Genomic DNA, 17,791 nt, shown 5'->3' on the forward strand with positions numbered 1-17,791 from the left:
CTTTAATGATTTTCAAACAATATGCAGGCAAATGTATTCCTTCTTTTCGAATGACCAGCACAAAGATGTGTTCTTTCTATGTGACATATCATCATGCATGGTCGCCTTTTATATGCCGTCACAATAGGAAATTCAGACGAAAGGAAGAAATTTTGACGACATAATCGGATTTAAACCAATGAAAAACTGAGATCAAACCACACGTTGATTAAATTTTTGTATACAATGGGCGCATAAATTGACGAAGAACTAGAGAAACAGTTCTATAGTACGCAGAACATTATTTTCTCAAAACGTTTAGAACTAAATCTGAGAAGACTGGATCCTGTCATAACAATCATACATTTGTTATTCCAATACCCGTTCGGTGTGTCTTGCTTTCATTTGATCTTTTGCGTTTTGCATTATTTGTCATTATCATTTGAACACTGGGTAATTGAAATGAAATAAGTACAAAGAGTTTAAACATAAAGGAAACCAACGATTCATTTTTACTTTTATGAATATGAAATTGCACTCACCTTTATTATTTAAATCGTTCCATTTCTGTTCCAGATCCTGAGAGAAACTTTCCATTTTTTCTCTGTCAAATCGGCTTTGTTAAAACGTAATATGAAATCATTTTTTCTAGCGTCAGCGTCATTTCCAATCGCAGCAGGTTTATAATTTGTTGCATGTGTCCCGGCTGCCAGATGTTTCGTCGTATTTAAAACATTGAACTAACTTTGCAGATTAATCTATCTTACCATAGGGCTAAAGGATGCAATTTCATGTTCCAAAACCTGGATATTTTTTCGAATTATCCTTCACGGTGGTAATTTGTTGAAATTGTTTTTTGCATGATGTTTTATTCATATCGTGAAATTTCTGCGTTATTTCAATTTTTGTGTTTAAAAGTTCCTGTTGAAGCTGTTTTATCATTTGTTCCTGTGACTTTTGAATCTGTCTTTGTTCTACCAATAATTTCAAAAGCATGTCGAAATAATTGTCAGATAACGGTGGATTAGTCGTACTAATGATTGTCTGTGTTTCTTCTTGCTACATGAAAACAATAGGATCAAAAGATACATCTCGATCAGCTCCTTTAATATTCAATTTTTACCTTCAAATAATATCGTTATACACATAATGTACTAAGTGAGGGTAGCCCTACCACTTAAACCTGTCTCTCATAACTCTGTTTCTACCGACAAAAACACTGGTTTCTAATTATTTAAAAAATATAACCTTGACCTCCGACCTTGACTTAATTTTCTTAATTTTGGATCAGGGACTTCAAATCAAAAAATCCTAGGTCTCTATCATTTATGGTTTACAAGATAGAAATGCATATCACTTATATCAAACGCATAAGGAGATATAAAATATATGTATCCCATTTTTGTACGGTTTACGGAGGAGATGCAGTCACGAGCAAAACAGTGTTCGGGGAGATAATTTTAACAAAGAAAATTGTTTTTCTTAGCAGGGTGAAATTTAAAAGCGTATGAACTATACGATACAATATAAGGAATATCTAAGCAACATATTGCGAAACACAAATCAAGCGCAAGTACAAAATTAGAACAAATTCAATAGGTCTTTCCACAGAAAAGTGGAAAGACCTAATAATCAGAACAAATACAATTGTGTGGAAAGAACTAATAAATTTCCAAAAGAGGAAAGAAAAGAATTGGGTGTGTGCCAATTAGGCATTTCATGATATTTATAGTGAATTAGAATGGTTAAAAGTGCACATTTACAATATAAATCGATTGTTTTAAAAACAATTGTTAGACGGTTCCCCTTTTCTCCTTTGAGACATAGTAGTTTCTTTATTGATTGATTGGTTGTTTGGTATGTTGGTTGGTTGGTTGGTCGACTGATATACTATGTAAGATTCAATATCTTTGAACAAGAAACACATGCTTTTGTCGTTTAAGAAAGAAAAATCTGTCAATCCCTATGTGAAATAAGTTTGCCTTTCAGTGTTATGACAATGTGAATGTCTATACACATTTTAACAGCAAAAGAAAAAACAAAAAACGCAACAGGTGACAGTCAGTAAATTGTCCTTAGATGGACAGCTGTATGAATTGATGGTAATTTATCCTAAGAATTTCATGTGATAAAAGGATAATATATATATATGGTTCGTGGTAGATAACTTAAACAATAGCTGATTAGGGACTTTCCGTTTTAAATAATTTAAAGCGTGACAATAAGATTTGCCTGCCAAAGTGATGAAAAATCGTTGAAATATGAATTGGCATATCTTTTCAACACGGTCTTGGGGCATCGGTACCCGAGTGGTATAAGTAGTTACTACTGTAAAATGTCTGACTTAGTGGGTTAATCTGACCTTGACCTCATGAAAAATTGTATTCAACTGTTACAGCATGGGCACTATAGTAAGTATACATTAAAATAATACATGTTCAAAATGTATACATATATACAATTAAAAGGTACCTGGCTTATACTTTTTTCTACAAAAGACATGCATTTTGTCTATGCAACACGTGCACTAATCAGTGAAGCTTGAATCAAATAATTGCAAGGCCAAATAAGTCAATAGAAAGTTGGAAAGCATAAATTTACACTCAATGTGAATTGTTTTGCAGTCATTTTGGGCCCTTTTATAGCTAACTATGCGGTATGGAATTTGCTCATTGTTGAAGGCTGTATGGCGACGGTATGTAGTTGTTAATTCCTATGTCATCTTGTCTCTTGTGGAGAGTTGTCTCCTTGGCAATCATAACATATCTTCTTTTTTTATACTTAAAGATGTATGTACAGCTGTACTAAAAAATCGCCAAATCAGTGTCGGATTTTAATAAATCTATGACTATGTATATTTATTTTGTAGAAGTATTAGATGAAGTTGAACCAAAAGTGAAGTACTGGTCAGGTAAACAGTCTACTGATGATGTCAACTGCCGGAGTGTAGACAGATGCAAGATTGGACCGCCGAGAAAACTTTCTAATGTCAATGAATATATTCTTACTGTAATGAAGCTACGTCTTGCTATGTAATCATTTGTTTTGGGTAATTTGTTTAGTGTACCGGAATCTCGTGTATCTCAAATATTTACCACATGGATAAATCTAATGCATATGGTTCTTAAACCTTGCATTAAGTGGCCATCAAGACGTAACATTAGGAAGTATATGCCTAGATCCTTTCAGACCAGTTTTCCCAAAACTACTGGAATAATTGACTGCACAGAACTGTTTATTCAAAAGCCAAAATCACCTACAGCTCAAAGTAGAACATACAGTTCGTACAAATCACAGAACACTTTCAAATGTCTTCATTCATTTCAGAAGATACAACACAGAGCACAGTGGCTTTCTTTTCTCAATTAAACCTGTTGACGAAATAACGGCTGACAAAGGATTAACTATTCGTGATATATTGACTGATCGAATGGCAACATTAGTAATTCCTCCATTTACAAAGAAATTTAAATGGGGAAAGGGGAAACGACTCTCTGTAGCAGATGTTATTAAGACTAAATATATTACCAAACATAGAATCCACGTGGAACGATCAAATCGAAGGCTAAAACTGTTTCGTATGTTGTCTCAGGTGATGGACATTACATTTAAACAATAAGCCAATCAAATGGTAAAAGTCAGTAGATTCATTTGTAACTTGGATAAGCCACTAGTAACAAAATAAAATGCAAATTGAAAGATTTTTTTCTTGTTTACTCTGAAAAGAAAAGCAAAATACATGAAGAACATGAACGTGACAAAGTTTAAATTCAGTTTTATTCTTTTATTTATTGCATGGTATTTTCTCAATATATTGTTGGAAAAAAATGTCACATTTGTCAACAATTGAAGCATAAAAATAAATCATCATCAAAGTAAATTCTTTCACAAATGAAAGATTTGTAAGGGTAAAAAATAAAGTCACACCATTTTATATTGCACACTCCCAATTGTCCCTGAATCTGTGTGTACCATGGCGAACTTTGTTTGAGGCATAAATTTTAATTTTAACGAAACATAGGTGATATTTTTTGTCAGTATGTCTTCATATTTCTTGTGGAGTTGAATCTTTAAATGAAAAGCCACATTTGATTTCAATCAAGCCTTTTCCACAACATTTACAACAAATTATTCCATCAGGTGATGCTCCTTAAAATAGATTAGCTTTAGATACATTAAGACCTCATAAAGATATCTTAGCACATTTATGTTTTTTTTATAATTCTGAAAGTATAAATGTCTTGCAATTGGTTCATTGTTGATTCCATATTCCATTGCTGGTGTATTAATTTTGTTGTTTTGCTGTAAACTATTTCTTAAAATGTAATTGTCTTTCTCATCTCCAAATTTAAAATGTAAAACAGAATGAAATAAAGATGCTGTAATTTTTCCAACTCTGTAAAAAAACCACTCCAGATTTTCAGCTTGCCCGCTTGTTCTTGCTTGGATTTGGTGTATTATGTCATCATCATGATACAATTTAATAAAGTCTAAAAAATTACTACCATTATCTTTGATTTTATCAGCTAATTGTTTCATTGACATAGGGATTTCAACTTCACCGTCACTTTCGTCACTGGAAATTTCTAATATATGTGAAAAAACCAATTTATTTATTTTACACAAATTATAAACACGCTTCTCTATCTCATGTTCCGAAAGTTTTAATCCTGTTGAAGGTGTATAATGCGAAGAATGCGGTTCTACTGGCAAAGAAGATGAAGGGTTATTTCTAATATCGATTTTATTAATTGTCAGTGGTTCTGACAATTTTCTTGCTCGATCCCATGGAAATGGGACACCAGTACCAACTTCTGTATTTCTGTCTCTGTGGTCTCTGTGTCTTCTTGAAGAGTTTTCGAATGAGAACAGGAGAGCTGTAATATGCTTGCAGGTACCATTATCACTGAAAAATACACTACATCTACATTTACAATATTACATGTAGGATTATAACAACTGTAAATTCATAAACTATTGGGTGCATTTAAATTGCCATTGTGTAATTGAAGACTGAAAGTGGATTCAAAAGTTTTGCGATATTGAGAAAAAAACCTGTTAAATTCATATGAAAAACAAAACAAAAGGCAAGTAAAAGTGATTCCGATTATATATCATGCTGTATTTTTGCAATAAAACAACATAATACATGTAAGAACTAAATTCATAATATTCTATAGTTTAATGGTTAGTGTTTTGAAATATTTTGATAAATTCTGTGTAAATTATTACCCTAACCCAGATACAAATTAAATACTTGTTTTCATGTTAAACTATATATTTATCAAGTCATATTTCTAGTATCAAAATTTCTAGTCCATCAACATCTTTATAAAAAATAAGATGTGGAATAAGTGCATCTGCCAATGAGACAACTATTCATTACAAGTCACAATTTGAATAAAGGTCAAAGAACAGCCTTCAACACTGCACCTACATGTAGCATGAATATGGCTTTAAAATAAGCATGTGATGTTTAATTTACAGAGGTATATGTATTTTGTATTGATATGAAGAAATGAAATTAAAGCTGCACATGGTTTTGTTAATTTCTTATAATTTTATAGAGGTAATTAAAAAAAACATTGGTAAGTTGAATGCCGTGCTTGATATATATATATATCAGTTTTTTTAAGGTAAGACTAATCAACTTACACAACACAAGTGCATCCATCACTTCTTAAATGGCCTTCTGTTCCAACAATAACCCAGGGGTTGTAAGGGTTTTCTGACTGCCTTGTCTCGGAAACACATGCTGCTCTCACATAGACATATTCAGTGTTTATGAGTCTGTGCAATTTAAATTCATGAATGTCATTGGATGTATATAAATTGAATACCTTATCTTTCCTGTAATTTGATAAACGTGACTCATTCCATTGACCAACTTTCATCAGATAGATTAAAATGTCGTATGATTCTATCAAAGGCAAATCCCGCAAATCAGAATTTCTGTTAAAACTATTTAGCCCCATTCTCTTCGACTGTTTGTAGTCGTCCTGTGTTTGCGTAACTTCCAACCTCAATTCAACAGCAATTTCACATAGCCTAACCAGCTGCTGCTTCCAAAAAAGACTACATGTTATTCTTTGTTTTGTTAGGAATGTCTTCAGATCCGGTACGTGCATTCTTTCGAACTGGGAACATTATTATCCATTACAGTCGACATTATTGACATTGACAACAAAAAAAAAACAGAAGTAACGCTGTGGAATTTTTCTACGCCAGCTATGCTTATCTCACCTCCACATATGAGAGGTCGACTAACCCGACATACTACTATTATATCTAAAAATTTGACTTTGAAAATAGTCTGAATAATTAAAATATAAGCATGGTTAACGAGTTTCTTCCTACTTTCTTTATACAGAATGTGATCTAACATCATTTAAATGCATCGTCATGCTAATAGAAGTCTGAAATTAAAAAAAATTCGTTTACACATTGCACTAACGTTTTTTTTCTTCTCATCTTCTCCATTCAGGTGTAAAGAATATATGCTATGACAAATACTTGTGTTCTATAAGTAATTATTATTCATATTTTCGTCTTGTTACTGAACGATTTAACACACACTGACTTATTCTATAAAAACAAACTGCTACACATAGATGTTAATTGTAAACATCAATGATTAACAATTGTTGGTTTTAAAATGCCACAAAAGAACGTGATAACTGTAAAAATGAACATTTTGCGATGACCTATTTCAATATCTAAAAAGTTCAGTCGTTTTCTTTATTGTATTATTGAATAGTTTGGAAATTGATCAGATACTGTAGTTTTATTTGACGTCCTCTTAACATTTGTTAGTGATTTTCATGATAAAGATGTAAAGAAAAGTACATAATTTTTATTCAGTTTTTTTTTTATCATAATCAAACACAACCGCAATCTTTCTTGTTGCCCTTTAACTTATGGTTTTGATGTATACTCTTTATGATTACAACGACAAGAAAAAACGGAAAGATATCTAGAGAGCCAGATACTAATTTGAAGAATAAGCAAGTTTCCCTCTCATATGTCAGATACCTAGTTCTAAATCCACAAAATAACGCTACAAAACACTCAAAGATAAACAAGTTAAACAGGTAACCCCTTTCAATTTAAAAGAAATCAATAGAAAAAATGATGACGAAAAAAATCTCCTTTTTATGCAAATATAGCATACATCTGTAGCAAGGATGACTTTTGACTGTTTTTTAATCAACATTTCATTCCATTGCTATACAATGTTGCATATTGGCTTTTGAAACCATTGATCATGAATGTCTAATTACATTGATATACACATATATAATGTTGTATGTCATTGGCTTTTAAAACTTTTATCTTTGTCGTACTGGCATCATTTTATATTGCAACAACTGTTGTGAACAGTACCGGTATTCACTATCTTGCTAGTAATCATAAAAAAGAGAAACTTATAAGTTGCACTGTGCCCTTCAGTGTGGAACATTTTTAACATGTCCTCACGGTGTATGAAACGAGAATACATGCCACTTAAAATGAACCCTATATTCTGTACTCAAACTGAGCTTAGACAGACACATAATTACCGAGTTTACGCTCACTAACAAATCATACTTATACTTCAAAAAGCGCAGTTACCATTAAAACAAGGAACATGTTTCTTCTTAAGAAATAAAAAAAAAGATGTGATAGTATTGCCGATGAGACAACTCTCCACAAGAGATAAAAAAAAATGACGCAACAAAAAACAACTATCGGTCACCGTACGGCCTTCAACAATGAGCAAAGCCCATACAGCATAGTCATCTTTAAAAGTCCCCTAAATGACAATGTAAAACAATTTAAACGAGAAAACTAAAGTCCTAATTTATGCACAAAAAATGAACAAAAAAGAAATACGTAACACATAAACAAACGACAACCACTGAATTACAGGCTTCTTACTTGGGACAGGCACATACATACAGATTGTGGCGGAGTCAAACATGTTAGCGGGATCCCAACCCTCCCCTAACCTAGGACAGTGGTATAACAGTACAACATAAGAACAAACTATAAAAATCAAATGAAAAAGGCTTAACTCATCAGATTGATAAACATACAAATGGAATTGACCGGTTACTTGTACATCCCAACAACAAAAAGACACTAGGTACAGATCTGAGATTACTCACAGTAAACTGACAGATAGTTCAAAGCCACTTACAACTAATAAAAAATTTAAGACTTGATTATCAACACGAAAACCAAATCCTGCAAATAAAAAAAACCGAAGAGGATAACGAAAGCGATATTGACATTAAACACATGGAAACAAACATTCACACATGTAAATTTTATATTTTATATTTTTTTTCAAACACATATCGTTTAACAATTATTAGTATTCAGTTAAAGAAAACAACATCCAACCCATAAAGGTTATTGTGTGTCTTTATATGTTGTTATGTAACACTACTGTTTCAGGTTAGAGTGACAGTTTGAGCCTATTAAGACGTTTATAACGCTGTATTGTATGCACCTGTCCTTAGTCGGGAGCCTGTTGTTCAGTGGCTGTCGTTTGTTGCTGTGGTTGATATATAATTGTTTTTCGTTTCTCGTTCTTTTATATAGATAAAACCGTTGTGTTTCCTGTTTGAATAGTTTTCCACGAGTCATTTTAGGGTCCTTTATAGCTTGCTGTTTGACGTGAGCCAAGTAGTTTCCATGTTTAAGGCCGTACTTTGATCTATTATTGTTTTGGTTTTTTTTACATATTAAGACATGTAAGACTTGGATGGACAGTTGTCTTATTGACACTCATACCCCAACTTTGTATTTATACTTAGTTTGGTAAATGTACATGCATTGCTCCATTAATGTCATATACATTTTAGTTTTAAGAAACTCGTTACAATTGACTTGGTACATTCCCTTTCTAAGATTTTATTAAAGTTTAGGTATACTAATTTTCTATTTATTTCTGTTATCTTCTATTTATGGCTATTTCTCTGTCGATTTCCGTTGTCTCTATTGGAACGAACATACGTTTAAACTCCACAAGGAAGTGACCTCTTGGAAATGTGAACATTGTTTGTATGACAACGAAAGATAATTTGCACTTTAGGTATTACACGGTGTACTTTAATACACAGAATTTGAAACTCCAAAATTTAAGACTCACGTCTCACTGTAAAAAGTTTAAATTTATCTAATAACCTTGATTATTGTCAAGATTACCGAAGTCAGTTTATACGTAGACGTTTACATGCTTTATCTAGGTTTATGATTTGAACCTACATTTTTATTTTAGAACGGACGAAATTTATATAGAGTTTTATAATTCTACGTGACTTTGAAATTAAGGACTTACGGCTAACAGTAAAAAGGGGTATGTTTGTTTTGATTTATCTTATAACCCTGATTATAGTACAGATTAATGAAATTACTTTATGTGATGACATACATCTATGTTTATTATTTGAACCCAAATTCTTTTTCTCAAGACAGATGGCCGAAATTTATATTAATTTTTAAAATTCTACGTGACTCGAAATCTGATTTAAGGCAACATACAAGCAACACACAGGTTATTAAGGTTCAACATATAATTTGCAGTCATACTGTAGTTAGAGATCAAAGTATGAAACCATGTGAACAAATTTTAAGACTGTTTTATAGACGGACTGCAATATCATTAAGAGTAAAGAAAAACAAACTTTATTTATTTTGTTTTTTGTTGTAAAACCAAAGAATACTGTCAACCCAAAATAGGTTTAGAGTTTATACTTTCTCTAGAATTTCTTCCATTATGTTGATTATTGTCATGTTGTTTTTTACTATTTGGACTCCAAAATCATAGTTGTCTTTATATTTGAATCTATCAGTATTAATTAGTTATTTAATCTTTAGTATATACTAGTCTATTTTCATTTATCATGAATTGCTTTCTAGGCCACTGCTACTAACACCCACCATGAAGAATTCAGATAATGGAGTTTTTAACATACAGGACTACCCGTTTATAGTTGAGACATGTTTTCTTATCTTTCTGTCAGCCTGGGTGCACTTGATATATTATGGAGGTATATGTCTATATCATCTTTAAATAACCTTTTACTTGTATTTGCTTTTAAGCTGAAACAAGAGAATATTGTTATATATATATATACTTATAAATATAATTATTTTCTGTGACTGTATATTACATTAATTTGTAGGATCCTTTACTATAGATAATTTAGCTGATCTGTAACAATAACATCTTCATGCCTTATATATCATGTACTGTAGTACGCCGCTAGATTAAAACTGACGAGGAAAGGTAACACACGGCCAGCGAAAGCTCTTTTTTGAGAGCCCAGGTGGTCGTGTGGTCTAGCGGGACGGCTGCAGTGCAGGCGATTTGGTGTCACGATATCACAGTAGCATGGGTTCGAATCCCGGCGAGGGAAGAACCAAACAATTTGCGAAAGCAAATGTACAGATCTAACATCGTTTGGTTGATGTTTAGACGAGTTGTATATACATTATGTACACAGCCATGTATCACCATCATTGATGGCGATCCGATGGATACATCTGTTGTAGAGTTGTCACTGACTCAGACGTACTTATAAATATAATTATTTTCTGTGACTGTATATTACATTAATTTGTAGGATCCTTTACTATAGATAATTTAGCTGCTCTGTAACAATAACATCTTCATGCCTTATATATCATGTACTGTAGTACGCCGCTAGATTAAAACTGACGAGGAAAGGTAACACACGGCCAGCGAAAGGTCTTTTTTGAGAGCCCAGGTGGTCGTGTGGTCTAGCGGGACGGCTGCAGTGCAGGCGATTTGGTGTCACGATATCACAGTAGCATGGGTTCGAATCCCGGCGAGGGAAGAACCAAAAAATTTGCGAAAGCAAATTTACAGATCTAACATTGTTGGGTTGATGTTTAGACGAGTTGTATATACATTATGTACACAGCCATGTATCACCATCATTGATGGCGATCCTATGGATACATCTGTTGTAGAGTTGTCACTGACTCAGACGTACTTATAAATATAATTATTTTCTGTGACTGTATATTACATTAAATTGTAGGATCCTTTACTATAGATAATTTAGCTGCTCTGTAACAATAACATCTTCATGCCTTATATATCATGTACTGTAGTACGCCGCTAGATTAAAACTGACGAGGAAAGGTAACACACGGCCAGCGAAAGCTCTTTTTTGAGAGCCCAGGTGGACGTGTGGTCTAGCGGGACGGCTGCAGTGCAGGCGATTTGGTGTCACGATATCACAGTAGCATGGGTTCGAATCCCGGCCAGGGAAGAACCAAAAAATTTGCGAAAGCAAATTTACAGATCTAACATTGTTGGGTTGATGTTTAGACGAGTTGTATATATATATATATATTCATTAAATAAAATAATAAAATAAGTAAAAAGTTAACAGTTCCATTCTATCGATTTCATCCTTCCATTGGGACTCTTCAGGATAACTGATGTAGTGTCGCTATAGGCGACGTCGTCAAGGAGGTTTATGACGTTCCGTCATTGTTCATTATTAGTAATTCTCTGGGTTTAATTTCGATCGGAACGTTGTTATGAAATAACGTTCCATCTCTTTCCTATATGCTTCATCCCGTCTACATTTAAAGATAGGCATTATTTGAAAATGCTTTTTACCACAAATATCAAGATGTGCACTTATTGGCGAATTTCTGTATTGTGGGTGTTTTATTTGTTCTTTGTGAACTCGCACCCGTTCACAGAGACTATTCCCGGTCTGTCCAATATAACTTTCGTGACAACCAGGACATGTGACGCAATAAATAAGATTTGTTGTCTTACAAGTCATATTGGCGTTCACATGAAATTTTTTGCCATCTTTAAACGATTCCATTTTACCCGTTTCTAAATATTTTGTATCTTGACCGCAAACACCGCATCTTGAATCTCCGCAAGACTTTATTTCAAAGTCACTAACCTTCGGTTCGAACCGAGCTCTAGTTAAGTGTTTCTTTAAGTTTTTAGGTTGTCTTCGGCTGTAGATTAAGTTTCCTTCCGGTATCAATTTTTTCATAGTTTCACTTTCGTGTAGGATCGGAAGGTTTGATTTAATTGTATTAAAAACGTCTGATAAACACGGATCATGTTTACTAACAAACGGTATTTTCTTTAAGTTTTCATCCGTGTCTTTCACTTTCGGGGTTCGTAATTCTTGTAGTGTTAATAGTTTAGATTTTCGAATTCCACTTTCGATTAGACCCTCTGGGTATAACTGTTGTGTCAAATAGCCTTTTAATTCCTTCAAACGTACTTCTCGAATGTTAGGGTCGGAAACTATAGCACAAATCCGCCTGCGGAGATTCAAGATGCGGTGTTTGCGGTCAAGATACAAAATATTTAGAAACGGGTAAAATGAAATCGTTTAAAGATGGCAAAAAATTTCATGTGAACGCCAATATGACTTGTAAGACAACAAATCTTATTTATTGCGTCACATGTCCTGGTTGTCACGAAAATTATATTGGACAGACCGGGAATAGTCTCTGTGAACGGGTGCGAGTTCACAAAGAACAAATAAAACACCCACAATACAGAAATTCGCCAATAAGTGCACATCTTGATATTTGTGGTAAAAAGCATTTTCAAATAATGCCTATCTTTAAATGTAGACGGGATGAAGCATATAGGAAAGAGATGGAACGTTATTTCATAACAACGTTCCGATCGAAATTAAACCCAGAGAATTACTAATAATGAACAATGACGGAACGCCATAAACCTCCTTGACGACGTCGCCTATAGCGACACTACATCAGTTATCCTGAAGAGTCCCAATGGAAGGATGAAATCGATAGAATGGAACTGTTAACTTTTTACTTATTTTATTATTTTATTTAATGAATATATACATCTGCACATGTGAAATTTATTTTTTACGCCTATATATATATATATATATATACAACATAAGAATATTTCGTATTCTTTTTACTTGATAGGATTTATTTTGCAATCCCTGAACAATTATTCTTCCGCTGAATACAATTTTTGATAAAGTAGGAAAATCAATTGAAAAAAATCAATAATCTATAGTTATGACAAATAGGAATAAAAGAACAGTTTTGAGCAACAGACGGTGTCTACGCAATTATCGATGCTCTTGTTGTGTCCTAAATCTATATGGACATTGAGACAAATGTATCAGAATTAATCAAGATATGCCACCAAAACCACTTTTTTACAAATATTATACCACCAAATAAGTAGAAGCATAATATCAAATAAGTCTTCATGTACAAAAAACTTGTTTTGTCTGAATTTATATCTCCCAAACGTTGATTTGGATTGATAACTAAACAGCCATTGACCAATCAGATCGGTATAAGATTGTTAACTGTTTAATACACGCTTGGTTGTTAAGCTGTGTAGTATAATTTACTTCATTGTTCACTAACTATTACTGGACAAAACATAGATAAAGAAGCTTATGAAGTTATAAAGGATGTCTGAAATTCGTCAACAATCAAAACTCTGCATTGGACACTAAATATCTGACCGTGAAATTGAATGAGTCTTTTTTATCTCGTTATTCGGAATGGTAGCGATATAGTATGTATCATTGTGTTTTTATAAAGTTATCAAAAGTACCAGGTTTATAATTTGATACACACGACGCGCGTTTCGTCTACATAAGTCTCTTGAGAGATACGCAGATCAAAACAGTAAGAAAGCCAAAACAAGTACGAAGTTAAACAGCATTGAGGACGCAAAATTTCAAAAAATGTGCCATATACGGCTAAGGTTATAATGTTTTAGACATTTTAATCTACTTAATGGATCACAAAAACTGTTAAAAATATTGAAAAGTCAGGAAGAAATTAATGGAAAATATGATCAGTTATAACATGTTTTACTCATTATTAAAAATGTTTCATTTTGAAGTTTACTTTATGCAGCGCTTAAAGTCCTATCATACTTTTACAATGGAAGCGATGAATCATTCAATCAGTCGGAGAAAAGGCATTACATGCATGAAAATCAATCAAAAGGTAACATTGTACATGTATGAAAATGAACCTTATATATTCAAGATATCAGTTTTGTGAGACATGAAAAATACACTATATGATAAATGACAAAAAAAATAACATAATTTCATGTGGAACCTGTGAAACACATCGATAACATTTATAACTATATATATTTGGAATGTATGCACTTACTTCTTCTAAAAATGATCCCTTGTCGTCGAAAATAACATTACATACATTTTTATACTGAACTACTTTATGATATAAATGGAAAAACTAACACCTAACTTCAAGGCAAGCTAGTTGAACCTCCCACTTGAGGGACAGTCGTTTATAGTTCTATAATATTGACAAAATTGGGTTCGATACCCAAACCGACATAAACCGACATAATATATATATGACAATAATCACTTTATTCTAGTCGTACAAGTGTTTTGAAAGTACCATTTGGAACTTGTTTTATATTTCCTGAATTATCCTCTGACTAATATTAGATGAATAAACATCTTTCATTTGTTATTTGATTCCTCATCTGTTGACATGTATTGTATCATTTATCATTTAGCTTTAGCATGTTTAGTAAAATAACAACAAAAAATGCCAAATCTTTAAATGAATGACTTGTGGTATTCGTGTTAAATTTACTTAATGTGCAATATTAGATTTAAATTCTTTGTCAAGTACTGTATTTTTTGTTTATTACAGCTGTAAAGCAAATGTCTGCTGATTTAGGTAAAGTACCAGACGATCAACCAATATTGTTGGTTCCATCACCACCACCCGATCCACCAAATCCACAATGATGTTATTATGAAGTAGACTTTTTTTAGATTCAACTGCGTCGTACAATCTTTTTTGTCCATTTTATACTGTCGAATTAAAGCCTATTGATTGCGTTCTATTGATAAAACATTTGCCTGAAATTGAACATATTTCCTGCTTAGGATATCACGAATTCATGATCATGATCATAGTCCCATTGCTTTCTATGTGTTATTCTGCAAATTCAAGCATTATCGACTACTTTGTTTTAAGTTCAAATAAAGTGGCATTTATTTCATGTCAAAACTATGCCTCATCCTGACTGCTACTGAAAATTACAACATACCTTTCATAACATATTAGAGCGTACTGTTTCCCAAAAGTTAGATAGTACAAAAACAGGTATTTTTGATCTGAACAGCAGGGCAAATGCGCCCTCTTCTCATGATTGTGTATACTGTTTAATATTCAAAATAATCTTTCCATTAGGGTGCTACAGTGATTTCAAGTCCCCAAGCTTTTTTATAAACCAAAACTTCCAAAATATTTGACCCTTTTGACAAAGATACAGTTAACAGAAGGAACACCTTTGTTTGAATTATGTACTATTTTCTGACCGGGCCCGAATTAGTGGTTCTATACCGACTTGAAAGTATTCTGTCAATTTTCATTAAACATTGCTTATTCTTCTTTTAGTACAAATGTAGTTTTTTATTGTTTGTCATGCTGTTTTCTATTTTTCTACAAAACAACATAAATTAGTTCCTTCTGATATAATTCCAGCTTTTTTTTATGCTATTGTGAGCTTTAAAAAAATACCTTCATATTTTTCCTTCGTTATACATGCAAACGTATAACTAATCTTATATTGAATTATAATAAATCGTTGTTGTTTTAATATTCAATCCTTGAAAAATAATAACGACTAAATCAAAAGCAATTTAAGTATACAATTGTTATTTAATAAAAAAAAAAAAGAAGAAAAATTGGCTGGAGATCGAGAGGTTGTTTATTATGTAACGAATACATAGGTCAATATCAATATTATACAAAAAACCTGGCCGGAAAAGACGATGTAAATTTAAACCTATCATTTAGTTTTTGAACCTATACTTAATCTTTTAAGTAAATAAACTTATTATTGTATAAGTACCATTTAAAATTTCACCATGTTTCTAAACTCTGATTCAATTAAAAGTCGAGAACAATATTTACTCTGCTAGAGTTTCAGAGTAAACATAAGGTTTAAGAAATGTTTCACGTATTATACACCTTCTCCAGTAGGCTGAATTTATTTCCTGGAAACTTACATTTTTTATACAAATAATGAGATGTTGTATGATTCCAATGTGACAATTCTCAACGAGAGACAAAATGATAAAATGAAGCTTCTTTTTCGATTTAACATTCTCTGGTTAATACCTCTTGAGAGACATGAGTTGTTTGATGTAGAAAAAAAATTCATGTAATATCATAACTAAAGTTAACTTGGAATGATTTACTTGAAACTTTACATTACTATTGGGATTGGTGAAAAAAGTATTGATTTACATGTCATTTTAGAATTATGGGATATGGGCTCTTGGATAATTCAAAAATAATCTTTTCAAAATATGATGCACTAGCCCAAATTGTAATCAACATACTTATTTGCTTTTGATTTAAAAAAAAAAAAAAAATCTATATGGTCTTTCGAGAGCAAGAGTCTTCTGTTATCATATTGATTCAATATTTAGACGCCTATGGTAATCTTCATATATATTTGTTAACAGAGCCATTTTATTATTTGGTTCCTGCATGATTGAATATCTTCTTGACATCCTACTTTATTCTTGCAACAATTTTAATGATAAATGTAAATATGTAGAGTAAAGGGAAATCATGTACTAGACCCAGCTGCTTTTTCCTTTTGTTTGCCGATAATTGGAATCTTACAACTCTTATTCAACAAGGAACATTTGGGTCCAATTTTTCTTGGAATCAGTGATTTGGATTGTTTGTTATGCTTTAATAATTTGATACCTCAATCAATTACATGCAGCAATACAGTTTCAGATCTGGTTTTGGTCTGATTATATTCCTAACTTTACAGTTTTTGATATATCATTCACATTATCCCCATAGTATGTAGTGTCAAAGTAGCTTTCAAGTTTCAAATATCTTTAATGATGCATACATACGATTCTATCTTCATGTAACAGTATAAACGTATCTGATACCTTAACACTTCATATTAGCTTTCCCGACTACAAACTCAAAGACAGATAACAAGAATTGATCTAGATTTGTTTCATAAAAAGACATGACCAACGTAATTTTCACAAATACTAGTATTGTTTTTAGGAAGGCAAACACCTTTTTTTGTAAAAATGCACATTATTCCCTTTTAAAATTCACAGAAATTTATATCTTAAATGTGTGCGAATTTTCATGACGTAGATAAATACAATTATTTGAAAAAAGAGAAAATAAGGACTAAAACAGGGGCTTTTTGGACGAAATGTCCGGGAGCGAGGATACACAGCGAAATTGACACCCTTCCGTTAAGTTGTTTTCATTCCAAAAAGGCACCAAGGTTTATACACAACAGGCTTCTAGATCAGAGATTGCGACTCATTAAAGTTATATTATCCAAAAACTGCTACAAATATATAATTCAAGAACAATTGGACCAGCACGACTAAAACTGACGTTTCAACATCAATTATATATAATTTATAATTTACTGAAGGTATTCCGCTATTTAGAATGGTATTTGCCATAAAATATTCATATTACAAGTATTTATATCATATCTTTTTTCTCTGTACAATTTGTGCTAGTATGCAAGTCTTATTAAAACATCAAAATCTTAGTTCAATTTCTAATTCTTCGTGAACCTCTCCTGTTATCTCATTTTTTAAACATTGACATTCAATTGAAGTACATAATTATTTTTTAAATACGAAATATAATTTTCCGGCCTAGTAATTTCTAATTTTAGTAACAAATCGACTCGTTCATCTCAATGTCACGCACGTTTATTCTTTAGAAGAAGGTATTACCTGAA

The 17,791-nt window shown here is 32.3% G+C and overlaps 1 long non-coding RNA gene across 1 annotated transcript; it reads left to right on the forward strand.

Annotated features, from left to right (window-relative positions):
* Positions 1-9,219: 9,219 nt before the first annotated feature.
* On the forward strand, positions 9,220-15,058 carry LOC143081915 (uncharacterized). The gene is made up of 4 exons (XR_012980153.1): positions 9,220-9,322; positions 9,886-10,016; positions 13,903-13,995; positions 14,686-15,058. It is a non-coding gene; the product is annotated as an uncharacterized LOC143081915 (long non-coding RNA).
* The last annotated feature ends 2,733 nt before the right edge of the window (positions 15,059-17,791 follow it).

This window comes from Mytilus galloprovincialis, chromosome 7 (assembly GCF_965363235.1).
Source record: "Mytilus galloprovincialis chromosome 7, xbMytGall1.hap1.1, whole genome shotgun sequence".
Lineage (NCBI taxonomy): Eukaryota > Metazoa > Mollusca > Bivalvia > Mytilida > Mytilidae > Mytilus > Mytilus galloprovincialis.